Genomic DNA, 14172 nt, shown 5'->3' with positions numbered 1-14172 from the left:
TACGGCCTTTCTGATTCAGGGGTCATTCTTAAAGAATTAGGACAAAACTTGCGATTTACTGTAAAGAGCGAAGTATTAACGAGGGTACAACTCCCCTCGTATACATAATAAAAATATAAGATTATGAAAGTTTGTTACGTAAGTTAATTCTTTAGTTACGTATATTTTTTACTAATAAAAACGTTCGTTAAAAGTTCTAGTTGCCTTTTTAAGTAACCGAAAAATTGGAGGGCAACTAGACCTCCTTCTCCACCCCTTATTTCTCAAAATCGTCTGATCCAAACTAAGAGAAAGCCATTTAACCAAGAAAAGAATTAATATACCAATTTCATTTTAATAATTTATGTGCGGAGAGCCAAAACCAAACATGCATTAATTCAAAAACGTTCAGAAATTAAATAAAAAAAACTAATTTTTTTAGCTGAAAGTAAGGAGCGACATTAAAACTTAAAACGAACATAAATTACTCCGTATGGGTTGTTCCCTCCGCAATCCCTCGCTCTTTACGCTAAAGTTTGACTCTTTGCCACAATTCTACTTTTTAAAACAATTAAAAGTTTTAGCGTAAAGAGCGAGGGATTGCGGAGGGGACAACCCATTTCGTATACGGAGTAATTTCTGTTCGTTTTAAGTTTTAATGTCGCTCCTTACTTTCAGCTAAAAAAATTAGTTTTTTTTTTATTTAATACCACATCTGGGGCTAAGGTTTTGGTTCAGTGGATGAGATCAAGCAGTTTCAGAGAGTTTCAACTTAAAATAGAAGACATGTAGGGTATTTTTAAATAATTAAATTTGCATAAATTTTAAGTTTCATTTTCTCGAATTTTGTGGGAGGTTAAAATTCTCTTTAGCCTCAGGGGGGTTAAAGTCAAACATAACCGTCCAACGAGAGAAATGGTTTTCAAATAAATGAATTTGAAAATATACCTGCAAGTATGATGGTAAGAGAAATCCATTTTTCGTTATTAACTCGAGTTCAATTATTACCGCGTCCTGTTTTGTTTCTGATGCATCATGGAAATACCTGATTTTATCATTGTGCAAATCTAAAAGCGTAAAAGTTGTCTGATCCTGTCTCCTCCACAGTTCTGATGCAAGCCTTCCATTTGTAGCAGGCTTGACTATATGAAATATAACACCCGAATCACGGATTCCAAATTTTTGATAGTCAAAAACAACATCGAGCTGAGCCGTAGTCAGGAGAGTCGAACCACCTTCAGCAACCTTTAAAAGAAAATGTGGTTAGAGAGCAAGCCTAGAGAATCAGCTATTATGGAGGAGGTGTGGTGCGTCATTTTCTTGATGGGGACAGATAAAGGCATATACCTAATAGAGCCGATCTCAATGCCAAAATTGTCTAACACTTTATGAGCCTTCGAATAAATACAGAGAAGTGTATTTGCTTATGTAGAGGTGGGGATTGGAACCAATTCTCCCCTAACTTCAATCAGACAGTCTTCAATCAGAAGATATCAAGATATCTTCTAAATCGGAGAACAATGTTTCGGACATTTATTTTAAACTCCATTCAACTAATTCTCTAATTCCTCTTGATTCCCACGAATATTTATGTCAACACCTTTATTATTGGTGCTTGAGGAGGGGTGAATAGAGCCCGACCCATTGTGACATTTTCGAAATATAATCGTAATTGCAGATATACGCTGCCATCATAGGTCGCCAAAAATTAATTTATAGTTATTAATATATATAATTTAACAGTGAAAAATAGAGGGTTTATGGAGCCAGTAGCCAACATCATATTTTGATTAGGCCTGGACATCATTTGAGAAAAACGATGAGAAATAAAAAAAAAAACAAGTTTCTTCGACTGAAGATGAGGGAAAAAAAATATAACTTGAAACTAACGGAGATTATTCCGGTTAAGAGAGCGGTCGCCCTCTCTTAACTCCTTGCTCTTTAAACTAAAGTTCGACTTTTAAAAGAACTAAAAAACTTCAGCGTAACTAGCGAGGTGTTGAAAAGGGGCAACTTCCTTCATATACGAAATAGTTTCTGTTTCTTTAAACTTTTAAGGATTTTTCTTGCTTCGATTTTTAAAATAAAATGTTTTGTTTTGTTTAATCTACTTGAGAGAATGTATTAATTTGGAAAAGTCAGATGGGGATTTTTGTCGAAAACAACTAATTACTGTTAGTCTTCAACAGCGAAAGTACAGCTGTTCTCGGGCAAAAGTTGTTTTCAGGGCAAAACCACAAGGTTGTTTTCGTGTTTTGCTTAGTGAGAACCAGTTTGCTCCAAAATGAACGTCTTCATGATTCTTCATATTAAAAACATTCTTAATATACTTGATACAGTTTTGATGAATAAGGGAAAATCAATAAAGACTGTGTAGTAATTCTAAAAAAAATCTAATTTTTTTTACCACTAATAAAAAGAAGCTTTAATTCAACTTTTATTTTGATTCTTTTGAAAGTCCCCAGCTTGATTTTGGGCTTGATTTTGCATTCAGATGTTAACACATGCACAGACGCATATAATTTTCCCTGTAGAGTGTTCATGAAGGAGGAAGAAAGGGATAGTAGGTGGCGAAAGGATGGCGTTGTATCCTTTGAACTTCTACCGTAACCTTCACCTTAAAAGAAAATAAATTAAAAAATTGCGGCCCAATTTTTAAAATGGGAATTAAAAAAGTGGAAGTGTTTTTACTCCTTTTTTTTTTTTTTTTTTTTTTTTTTTTTTTTTTTTTTTTTTTTTTTTTTAACTCCTTGAGATCTTTATAGAGACGATAGAAGAAGAAAAATTCGGTTGGTTGATACTCGTTCTTGCAGCGAACAAATATCTGAATTTGTAATTTTCTATTTACTTTTTTAAGGATTTCCATGAATTTCCAGCCTCAAGGCATTAAAAGTTTGAATAGCAACATATTAACAATTTAATAAAAGCTTATGCAATTCCTGATTTCTTTAGAAAAAAAACATTCTAGTCTATGTTTTCTTCCCGTGAGAGACAGGAAAAAGAATATTTCACTGGAAAAATTTCATTGCCTGACACCTCTGGGGAGTATTTATGAAACTAGACAAACTCAGTATTCTAAGAAAATGGAAAAGGTTACAGAGTCAAGTATTAAACTTTACTCGCAACAAAACCTATATTTTACTAAAGAAGGTCTCAAATATAGGCATAACGGTTAAAATGCTTTATAAATATGTCATTATATTTTTTTTGTTTTTTTTTCCATTTTAGTGGTTTCACTTAGTTTCGAAAACAATATGACTAAGTCAAGAATTTAGGAATAAAATAACCCAAGTCCAGTAATTTGAGAATAGACCGGAAATGCCAGTCTGTTTAGTTTCAAACAGTTCGTGGTAACGAACTGTAGTAAGGAGCGACACGGCTCAATAGTAACTAAAACTCTAAAAAATGGAGCTACATCAGAAGAATCGCATTTTAATGCTGATTTTAAATATATAAGTTTCATCAAGTTTAGTTACACCCATCAAAAGTTACGAGCCTCAGAAAATTTGCCTTATTTTAGAAAATAGGGGGAACACACCCTAAGACAATTTTAACGAGAATCACACCATCAGATTCAGCGTATCAGAGAACTCTATTGTAGAAGTTTGAAGTTCCTATCAACAAAAATGTGGAATTTTGTATTTTGTGCCAGAAGGCAGATCACGGATGTGTGTTTATTTGTTTGTTTGTTTTTTGTTGTTTTTTTCCCCCAGGGGTTATCGTATTGACCCAGTGGTCCTAGAATGTTGCAAGAGGGCTAATTCTAACGGAAATGAAAAGTTCTAGTGCCCTTTTTAAGTGAACAAAAAGGCCTTTTTAATGAAACAACCCTTTTTAAGGGCTGCTTCCTCATCAACGTCCGGCTCTTTACGCTAAAGTTTTTTACTGTTTTAAAAAGTAGAGTTGAGAGAAAGAGTCAAACTTAAGGGTAAAGAGAGGGGCGTTGATGAGGAAGCAGCCCCTTTCATATACGAAGTAATTTCTGTTCGTTTTAAGTTTTAATGTCGCTCCTTACTTTCAGTTAAAAAAAAACTTGTTTTTCTTTTATTTAATTCAGTCAGAAAACATCTACTCAAGAAAGTTTTGACACAGGTACTAAACGGCGTTTGAGGCGGGTGTTGGAACCGAAAAAAGTTGATATTCTACTTTCTATTTCGTTTGATTTACTTCTATTATTATAATTTCTATTTTCACTATCTTTTTTAATGAATTAAAAAGAATGAAATTAACGACTTGAAAGATAAAGATTACTTTTGATATCATACAAGCTTACAACCATGGTGGTATCCAGGGAGGGTTAGGGGGTTTTTGATCCCCCCCCCCAAAAAAAAAATGTTTTCTTACTCGTAAAAGGTAACAAAAATGAATATAAAGTTTTTTTGTAACCCTCACATAAGAAAATCGTTTTGCACCCTCCCTCTCCCCATCCGAAAAAACTCCTGGATGCGGCTCTGCTTACAACTGACACGCTTCTAGAAGTTGCAAGCAGGCGGCAATAATTGCAAGCAGTTGCAAAAGAAGAAGTTGCAAGAAGGCGGCAATGAAATGGCTTTTTACATTTGGGAAAGAAGTACTAGTTGGCTTTGCCTTCTCTCTTCTCAGTGTTATTAAAATATTCAAAAGGTATTCACTGAAAACAAAGCAGGCTAGTTGTTATCTGTATATTGAAGCCTGTCATGAATATAGAACACGATATAAAAACGAAGATTTTGCATATTATATGTTTTTATATTGTGCTTCACCTTCTCCTTAAACGGGCTATTGAGCTATATAGAAAAAAACTTTCTTTATCTCAGGTTCCTAACCCAATATATCTTATTTTGTGCTTTTATATCTTAACGCTATCTTGAAATTTAGCACAAGGTGATTACGACAAAAGAAAAAAGGAAAGAAGCACTATTAAAAATGCTATGGCCCTTTAACTCTGCAAGGGCTAACCATAAACTCAAAGTTTTGCATTTTTGCCCCTGATGATCATCAAAAACAAGTAGATTATGGAGGAAATGACTAGATTAATCATAAAAAGGCAATTTGTCTTTCGTCACAATCTAGTTGAAGCCAAATACCTCTTAAACGGAGCAAAAACTGGGGAAAGTTTGGCTGCCAAATTTCCAAGAAGTTTGAAAAAGTGGAAAATTCACCAATGTTTACATAATTAAATTAATGTGTAAAAACAACCAGGTGGAATTTCAATTCCTCTTGCTGACGGGAAAAAATTCATTCTGGGTTTAAAGAAAACAACTCATAATGAACTAAAAACAGAGGAATTTTCAAACTGAAGGATAAAGATTATGTTAGATATATGAAAATTTTTCATTTGACCGGTGGCACCAACTCACAAAAATAAAAGAGGGGGCAGTGACGGTTTTGTCGTTTCTTTTAATAAATGTACCAAAAAAGGTATTTTTCGAAATCTAGCCGGGGGGCATTTGTTGTTCTTTTTTTCGGGTTTTTCTAATGAAAACACCAAAGAAGGGTACTTATTCCAAAATTTAGGGGGGAATTAGACTCCGCTATCCTCCAGTTGACTCCCCTCCCCTTATTTGACACATTTTTAGTAGTTGTCAGTGCGTCGCAATATTCCTTCGTATACATTGAATAGTTAGCTGTGACTTTCCTAATGAAAGTCACATTGTAGAAGGGCATTGCAGGGGTATACGCACTTAGTCGCGTTAGGTATATAAGATTTCTGGAATAAAGGGCAAACCTTAACTTGGTTCTCTGAGAAAATGGAAGAACTAGCACCATAGAATCACCAAAAATATCAAAAAGTTACTTTACATTCAAAGAAAACTTTATTTCAACTTACTACAACTGGATTAAAAGTAATTGTATAAGTTTATAAAAATCAAACCTTAATAAGTGTACAAATATACTTATTTTGTCCTCTTGCAAAAGGGTTTCTTCTATTCAGAGCTCAATATAAAGGAAAGGTAAAACGATACTAATAAGAATTGTGTAAGATAAATACCTTAATTTGGATTTCACTATTAGCCTTACTGTCTTGTTAAGTACCGCTAGATGGCACGGTTTTGAGACAACATCAAATAGTCGGCTAATAAAGTGCTTTTCAAAACGTTCGTGGTAAGGAATCAAACAGTCTGTGGTAAGGAACTGTAATAAATAGTTGAGAAAAAATACGATTTGACCTCAGAGATATCAAATCAAAGATAACCAATCTGAATCCAACGTCAAAAATGCATATTTCCATACCCCAGCATCAATTATCTCCTTCATGGAACAAGGGGGGGGGCTTCAGATAAATTTCTTCGTCTTGTATGCCGAATTAAATGTTCTTCCAACTGATTATTATTATTTCCAAAAGAAATTTTGATCTGCAGGTTCAAGGAACGAGGGGGGGGGGGGCTGGATAAAGTAAGCAGATTGTTTTTTGACAGATTCCTTTGGCTAAATGATCATTTTGTATGAAATAAAGTACTATAATACCAAATATGAGATGAAAAAGCAATTGGTTTTTTACTACAATTTAGCTAATTTTCACCTCTAAGGATCCTTTAATATGAGGGGGTGCTAAGTATAATATCTTGAAAACCACTTCTTTAATGAGATCAAAATTTCAGTTCAATCAGTTATAAAGAAGGAACGCTTAGAACTTAGGTAAATTAATCACAAAATCATTTTGACTTTAAAGTACAACCTTAAGCAAATTATTCCAAAAAAAATAAATATACAAATTTCGTTTTAATTATTCCTCTGGGGAGAGCCAAAATCAAAACATGCATTGATTAAAAAACATTCAGAAATTAAATAAATAAAAAACATGTTTTTTACCTGAATGTAAGGAGCGACATATATACTTAAAACGAACAGAAATTACTTCGTATATGAAAAGGGCTACTTCTTCATCAACGCCCCGCTCTTTACGCTAAAGTTTTTTTTACTGTTTTAAAAAGTAGAGTTAAGATTAAGAGTCGAACTTTAGCATAAAGAGCGGGGCGTTGATGAGGAAGCAGCCCCTTTCATATACGAAATAATTTCTGTTCGTTTTAAGTTTTAATATCGCTCCTTACTTTTAGTTAAAACAAAGTTGTTTTTTTTTATTCAATTTAAGAACAAAGGTGGGTGAAAAACAGCTAAGGAAACAAGTGGTGAAAGAAAATGTGGGCGAAAAACAGGTAAAAAGCATATGGTACTAAGTAGTTTAAGATAACTAAACTAAGTAGTTTAAAGGGGCGTTGTACTTGTAAATAATTTTTTTTATATTATTGCTTATTTATTACATAAACACTGCAATACTGACAAAGATTCTGTACTTTCATAAAAATAATTCATGGTTTTGTAACAATCACAAGAAAAGGGCTACAAATTTTGGTTCCCAAGTTTGAGTAAATCTAAGGTTGGCCCACGGAACAATAAAGGTATTTAATCTAACTTCCTTTGTACCTTAAGGTGATGTGGTCAAACAGTTTGTTGTGACGAAGTGTAAGTAAGCTACAACTCGGCCAAATAGTAATTGAAACCCTAAAATAGGGTATTTTGATAAAAATAATTGCATCAAATAGATTTGGTTTTTATGCTGATGCCAAACCTAAAAAATAATTTTTTTAGGTTTCATAACCTAAAATGAGATTCTCCATGAGGTTGAACATACCAGAATACGCTACTGTAGTGGTTTCAAGTTCCTATATAAAAAAGTGGAATTTTTTCGTGTTCCCATGGTTGATCGTATCGAACCAATGGTTCTACAAAATCGGAAGGGTCTCATTCATGCGGAAATAAAAGTGTTTTTTTTTAAGTGACCAAAAAGATTGGAGGGTAACAAGCCCTTTCTCATGCTTCTTATTTCTCCAAAGAAATTCGAACAAAATTTTGAGATAGCCATTTAGTTCAGCTAGGAGAGTTTTTCGAGACAATTTTGCGGGGCAATTTTCCCATGAAGAGGGCGATTTCCTTTTATAATTTCTGACTTCCCGTTTCAGAAATTAAGAGGGGCAGCTTCCCATGTGTATGGAGTGATTTCTGTTCGCTTTAACTTTTGCTTTGCTCCTTACTTTCAGGTGAAAAAACTTTTTATTTAATTTACCTTGAAAGATCGCCCTATTTCGTCCATTATAAACTTCTTTAGTTTGCTCTGCCCAACTATTTGAAAATGATTGGGCAGTCTTGCTATAACTTGTAGAGCCTGGATAAAGGATCCGAATAAACGACAGAAAAATAAAGGTGACACCTACTTTCCTGGGAATCTTGTCAAAATCATTTAACTTCTCTCGTTTTGTTCTGGAGAAAGAGATGTACAGATTTAATGAAACTTACATCATTAAAAATTGTGAATTTTATTTTTTACATTAAACGGAGTAGTTTTCTTAGCAAATTCTGGAAACGGATGTCCCTAAGAAGTTTTTGCTAAGAAAATGCTTTGATTAAGAACCTTACTGACACAGGGGAGTGCATTATTCATGCTATAAGTACATATCTTTGCTTAACAGTTAGTAAAAGACTAGATTATCCTTTATTTTAGACTAGCTTCTCCTTAGCATATTGAACAACGGACACATGCAAGATTCCCAACTGATTTTTTCTGAAATTTTAAGGAAATATCATCTGAGCCATTCGGACACTTTGAGGGTTCTTTTTGGTGCTAAAAGAATTTACTAATACACATTATGCTTTCAAGACGGTCACCCGATGCTAGGGATCGCAAAATGATCTTGAATATATTAAATGACCTTAAGACTATGAATATTTAAAATATGCTTCATATCCTCCAAAACACAAGGAATATTTTGTTTTTTAATAAGTTCCTTTTGAAGATAAGTACACGACGACAGATTAATTAAAAAAAGTGAATTTATTTTCAGAAAGTAAATACTTATTTAGGCATAGTTTATTTAGCTCTATTTTTTGGCAAAGTTACCAAGTTTTTCCAACTCTTACCATGCCTCTTAACTAATTTTAGGGTAGCCTCTTCATGAAAACTTGCCAGCCTGCTCCGATAACCAAAAGTTAACTGCCGTTTTTACGTCGTTGTCATCATTGCCACTGAGATGGCAACCGGTTGAACTGGAGACAAAACATGGCTTTTGCATATCACGCTCAAATCGAGGCAGCTGAATATGAAATGAAAACATACACACACTCTATAAATTTGAAAGCCTCTTTCCCAGCGCTAAATCCCGGCGTCGGTGTTTTTGAATACGCATGGTGTTTTATTGGTTAACTTTATGTGACAAGGAACCACTACCAATGCAGAAGCATGCTGCCAAACTCTCAGAAAGCTCTACGTACCGATTCAAAAAAAAACTTGGCATGCTGACAAAGAGAATTGCCCTCTTCATTACAATGAAAGACCTCATAATGCAGATCAGACCCACGGTGCATTAGACAGTTTTGGCTGATAAGTTTTACACCACCCATCCAATAGTCCTCATCTAGTGCCAAGTGACTACCATCTGTTTCTCTACCTCAAGCAACACCTCAGTGGCAACCGCTACAGTCATGACGACGATGTAAAAACGGCAGTGAAGTGTGATCATCAGAGCAGGTGGCAAGTTTTTATGAAGAGGTTACTTTAAATCAGTTGAGAGGTACGGTAAGTGTTTGAAGAAACCTGGCAAGTGTGCTGTTAAGTGTAGTGAAGTATGTTCTTTCTGAAAATGAATTTACTTTTTTGAAATAATCTTTCGTTGGGTACTTATCTTCAAATAAACTTTACTTAAAAAACATCACTCATACATGTGATTATTATTAGGTAATTAGAACATATGCTGTTAAGAAAGTTGCTTTTAGTGAATCCATTAATCACAACAACATAAAAAGACAGATTAATCGTAGTCAGGGGATTAGCGTTCATCTGCTGAAAAGCGTATCTACAGTAATATGTTATTTCCAGCCTCATTGTACAGAGTGGATGGTCGTAAAAGCTTGAAATATGGCTCATTGAATCGGAAATAAAAATTTCTAGTGTTCTATTTAAAGGCCTAAGCCAATTGGGTGTCCCTTCAATGTCCCGTGTGCCACTTAGTACCTCTTCTAATGCTACATAAAACAGGGCTCAATTTTAAACAACACATTTCAAACGAAGCGTCCGAAAGGTTGAATAAATGCGCTTGCAGTTGCGACATGGTTACGACACAACACATTATACGCCAAAATCCTGCATAAAAACACCTCTAGATGAAACACACAGATGTTCCTAGAAAGGTAGGTATGCTACATCTTGCTGAAATATTATTTTAATGAAACCATACGAAAAGGGAAGAGTTGTGGGAAAAGTCAAGTCATGGCCAATTGTAGAAAAAGCCAAGAAAGATTGTCCAATTAAATGGGCATCAAGTGCAAGGTTAATTTAATCTAAATAGATTAGGTTCGAGGAGGAGCGTGCGTAGCTGTGTTGGCCTCAGTCGGCTTGGTGCTGCAGTGAGTTATTATTAGTAGTAGTAGTAGTATATGAGGTTGTGTTTATTTATATCTGTTTTTCATTTAAATTTTAAAGCTTTATTTATATTTCGGGATTGGATATATTTCCTATTACATGGGAATGAAAATATGAATACATTCATAGAGATCCTTATACTGTGGCGAAGAAAGACCCCTTATCTGGGTTTTGAATCATCTATGTTTTGAATAAACTACTTTACTACCCTACAATTGCGGTCCCAAGGGTCCTTTGGCCAAATCTTGATTTGATGATAATACTCCTTATATCCATTCCGTCTATACAATTGTCCGCTATTTGTGTGAGACTATGAGAACTCTCAGAACACTCACTGCGCTGTTGTATTTACATTTGCTGATTGGACTCACTTCTGTCACTAAGTCTCTCTTCCTTCCGCAAAAGCTTTGCATTGTCGCGTTTTACGGAGGGAAAAGGCTTTATATACTCCAAAGAGATTGACACTTGAATTAACAAACTTTCTGCAAATGAGATTCCCAGGAGTTTCGATAAGAAGGGTGGTAGAAACACAAAGCCAAATAAACTTCAAAAATGAATTAGGAGCACTGAATTAGAAATGCTGTACTGAAACAGTGAAGTTCGTAGATGAAATAGAATATTATAAAAAAAAATCAAGATTTATTTTGGGATAGGTGCTATAACTGGACAGTCCAATATTATAATTAATATTTTTATTTATTCCCTATTTATGGTTTCTACTCTCGCTGGTCTCTGGCCTTAGAATTCGGCTTTCCAGCCTCTTCATATTTCTTATGGCACTTGGTATTAACCAAGTGACATATAGCAATCGCAGATTCTGTCGGTCGGTCGTTCTGTCAGTCTGTCCTGGTTTTGCTAGTTTAGGCACTTCCAGATAAGCTAGGACGATGAAATTTGGCAGGCATATCAGGAACCAGACCAAACTAAATTAGAAACAGCCGTTTCCAAGATTCGACCATCTGGGAGGGGGGAGTGGAGAACGGTTAATTCAGGAAAATTTCAAAAAATGAAGTATTTTTAACTTACGAACTGGTCATCAGATCTTAGTGAAATTTGATATTTAGAAGGATGTGGTGTCTCAAAGCTCTTGTGTTAAATACCGACCGGATCTGATGACATTGGGGATGTTGGGGGGAACCTAAAATCTCAGAAAACGGAGTGGAGGGATCGGGATGAAACTTGGGGGGGGAATAAGCAAAAGTCATAGATACGTGATTGACATAACCGGAACGGATCTGCTCTCTTTAGGGGACTTGGGGGGAGGGTTAACTCTGAAAAACTAGAAAAAAGAGGTATTCTTAACTTACGAAGGAGTGATCGGATCTTAATGAAATTTCATATTTAGAAGAACCTTGTAACTCAGATCTCTTATTTTGAATCGCGACCGGATCCAGTGTCATTAGGGGAAGTTGGGGGGACCGAAAATCTTGGAAATGGCTTAGAGTGGAGGGAACGGGATGACAATTGGTGGGAAAAATAAACACCAATCCTAAATACGTGATTGACATAACTGGAACGGATCCGATCTCTTTGGGGGAGCTGACAGGAGTAACTGAGAAAAATTAGAAAATATGAGACATTTGTAACTTACGAACGGGTGATCAGGTCTTAATACAAATTTGATATTTAGAAGGATGTTGTGGTTCTGAGCTCTGAGTTTAAATCACAACCAGATCCGCTGACATTGGGAGGAGTTGGAGGGGGGAAACTGGAAATCTTGGAAAATGTTAAAATTGAGGCTTCTTTATCTTGCGAATGGGTGATCGGATCGTAATGAAACTTGATATATAGAAAGGTCTTGTGTTTCAGATGCTCCATTTTCATTTCGAATTGGATTCAGGGTTATAGAAGGCTAGAGGGGGGAAACAGAAATCTTGGAAACCAGAAAACTTGGAAAACACTTAGAGTGGAGAGATCGGGATGAAACTTGATGGGAAGAATAAGCACAAGTTCTAGATACGTTTTTGACATAATTGGAACGGATCCGCTCTCTTTGGGGGAGTTTGGGGTGGTGGTGTTAATTTGAAAAAATTAGAAAAATTGAAGTATGTTTAAATTTAGAACGGCTGACTAGATCTTAATGAAATTTCATATTTAGAAGGAACTCATGTCTCAGAGCTCTCATTTTAAATCTGACCTTATCTGGTGACATTGGGGGGAGTTGGATGGGGAAACCAGAAATCTTGGAAAACGCTTAGAGTGGAGAGATCGGGATGAAACTTGGTGGTTAGTATAAGCAAATGTCGTAGTTACATTATTGACGTAACCGGAATGGATTCACTCTCTTTGGGGGAGTTTGGAGGTGGTGGTTCCAGTGCTTTTGCGAGTTTGGTGCTTCTGGATGTGCTAGGACGATGAAAATTGGTAGGCGTGTCAGGGACCTGCACAAATTGACTTGAGAAAGTTGTTTTATCTGATTCGGCAGTCTGGGAGGGGGGGGGTTGAAAGGAGAGGAAAAATTAGAAAAAATGTGGTATTTTTAACTTACGACTGGTTCATCTAATCTTAATGAATTTTAATATTTAGAAGGACCATGTGTCTCAGAGCTCTTTTTTTAAATCCCTACCGACATTAAGCCTCTGATTTTCCTTTTTAATCAATCTATTGATTCTTAGAATTTCGCTAGAGCTCATGCCACATGAGCTTTTGGCTCTTGGCTCTTCCCACCTCGTCAGAAGTGCCAAATGAGCTCTTAGCTCTTGTTTTCTTGGGGCATTGTGTTTTCAATTTTGTCTTTCAAGTGCTGCACTATTGCTACCATGAATCTTCACAGCACAAGCTGTTTGCAAGCTTTTATTTCTTGTGTTGCACTTTTCTTAGTTAGACTAAGGTGTTCCTATTGCATTGATAAAATTAGACAATAATGTTGCCCCTCCGTGACCACTTCTTCGACTCTTTTGACCAAAGATCTTCAAAGGACGGCTTCAACAGTGCAGCAACCTTTTGGGAATAACAGTTAAGTGTTACTCTTCTCACCAACGTCTTCTATTTTCGGTTGAACGTCAACACCAAATATAATGTGCTGCAGTAACGCTAGCGTTATTTTTATCCACACATTTGCAAGTCTTGCACTCATTTGTTGCTCAATAATTTTCATTAAGCGATGTCCAGATGCACTGATACTCGACTCCTTCAAGAATGAGTCAAAATTTAAAATCAGTTCACTTTTTTACGTTTTTGAAGCAGGTCAAGTTATCTACAAGTTAACATTTATAGATTTATAAATTGATAAATTGAAGTCTTACTAATCTGACAAAATATGATTGTCTGATCGTTAAACATTGCTGAAATCAAATTTTAGACTAATTTTGCGTCTATAAACATGCATTTATGTAAGTTTAGTACTCCATTCAAAACAAAAGGCAACATCTGGAGGATTTTTTGAAGATTATTCTGCTGTTTCGGCATTGCATGTTGACCCAACAACAGGGCTCAATTATTATTCACGACCATCAATTAGAGAAGTTGAAATTGAGAAAAGAAGTTACTGAGAAAAGAAAAGAAAAAGAAGAAAAAGAGAAATGAAAAAATGAGAGAAGTTAATCAACTAGAGAAGTTAAAATTGTAGTCAGTTTACCACTTATAGTAAAGTAAATTGCATATATTTTTTTTTATTTGTTGTCTTGGAACGTACATATGACAAATATCTAATTGCCATTACTGATAGTTGAGTCCTGCAATATAACAAGGAATAAACAACTTGCATTTCCTTTAAACTAGCCATGGTTGACACAGCGGCCAAAAAAATTTCTGCTGGTTCGTTGAGATGATTATTTTGAAGTGACTGCAAAATACTTGTG

General features: G+C 35.2%; 1 protein-coding gene across 1 annotated transcript in view; it reads right to left on the bottom strand.

The window, feature by feature from the left end:
* Window positions 1-14172, bottom strand: part of LOC136033310 (chondroitin sulfate proteoglycan 4-like) — a gene marked incomplete in the record, with an annotated part of 437436 nt that overhangs the window by 261440 nt on the left and 161824 nt on the right.

This window comes from Artemia franciscana, chromosome 11 (assembly GCF_032884065.1).
Source record: "Artemia franciscana chromosome 11, ASM3288406v1, whole genome shotgun sequence".
In the NCBI taxonomy this organism is placed as follows: domain Eukaryota; kingdom Metazoa; phylum Arthropoda; class Branchiopoda; order Anostraca; family Artemiidae; genus Artemia; species Artemia franciscana.
This window is presented reverse-complemented; position numbering and strand designations above follow the sequence as displayed.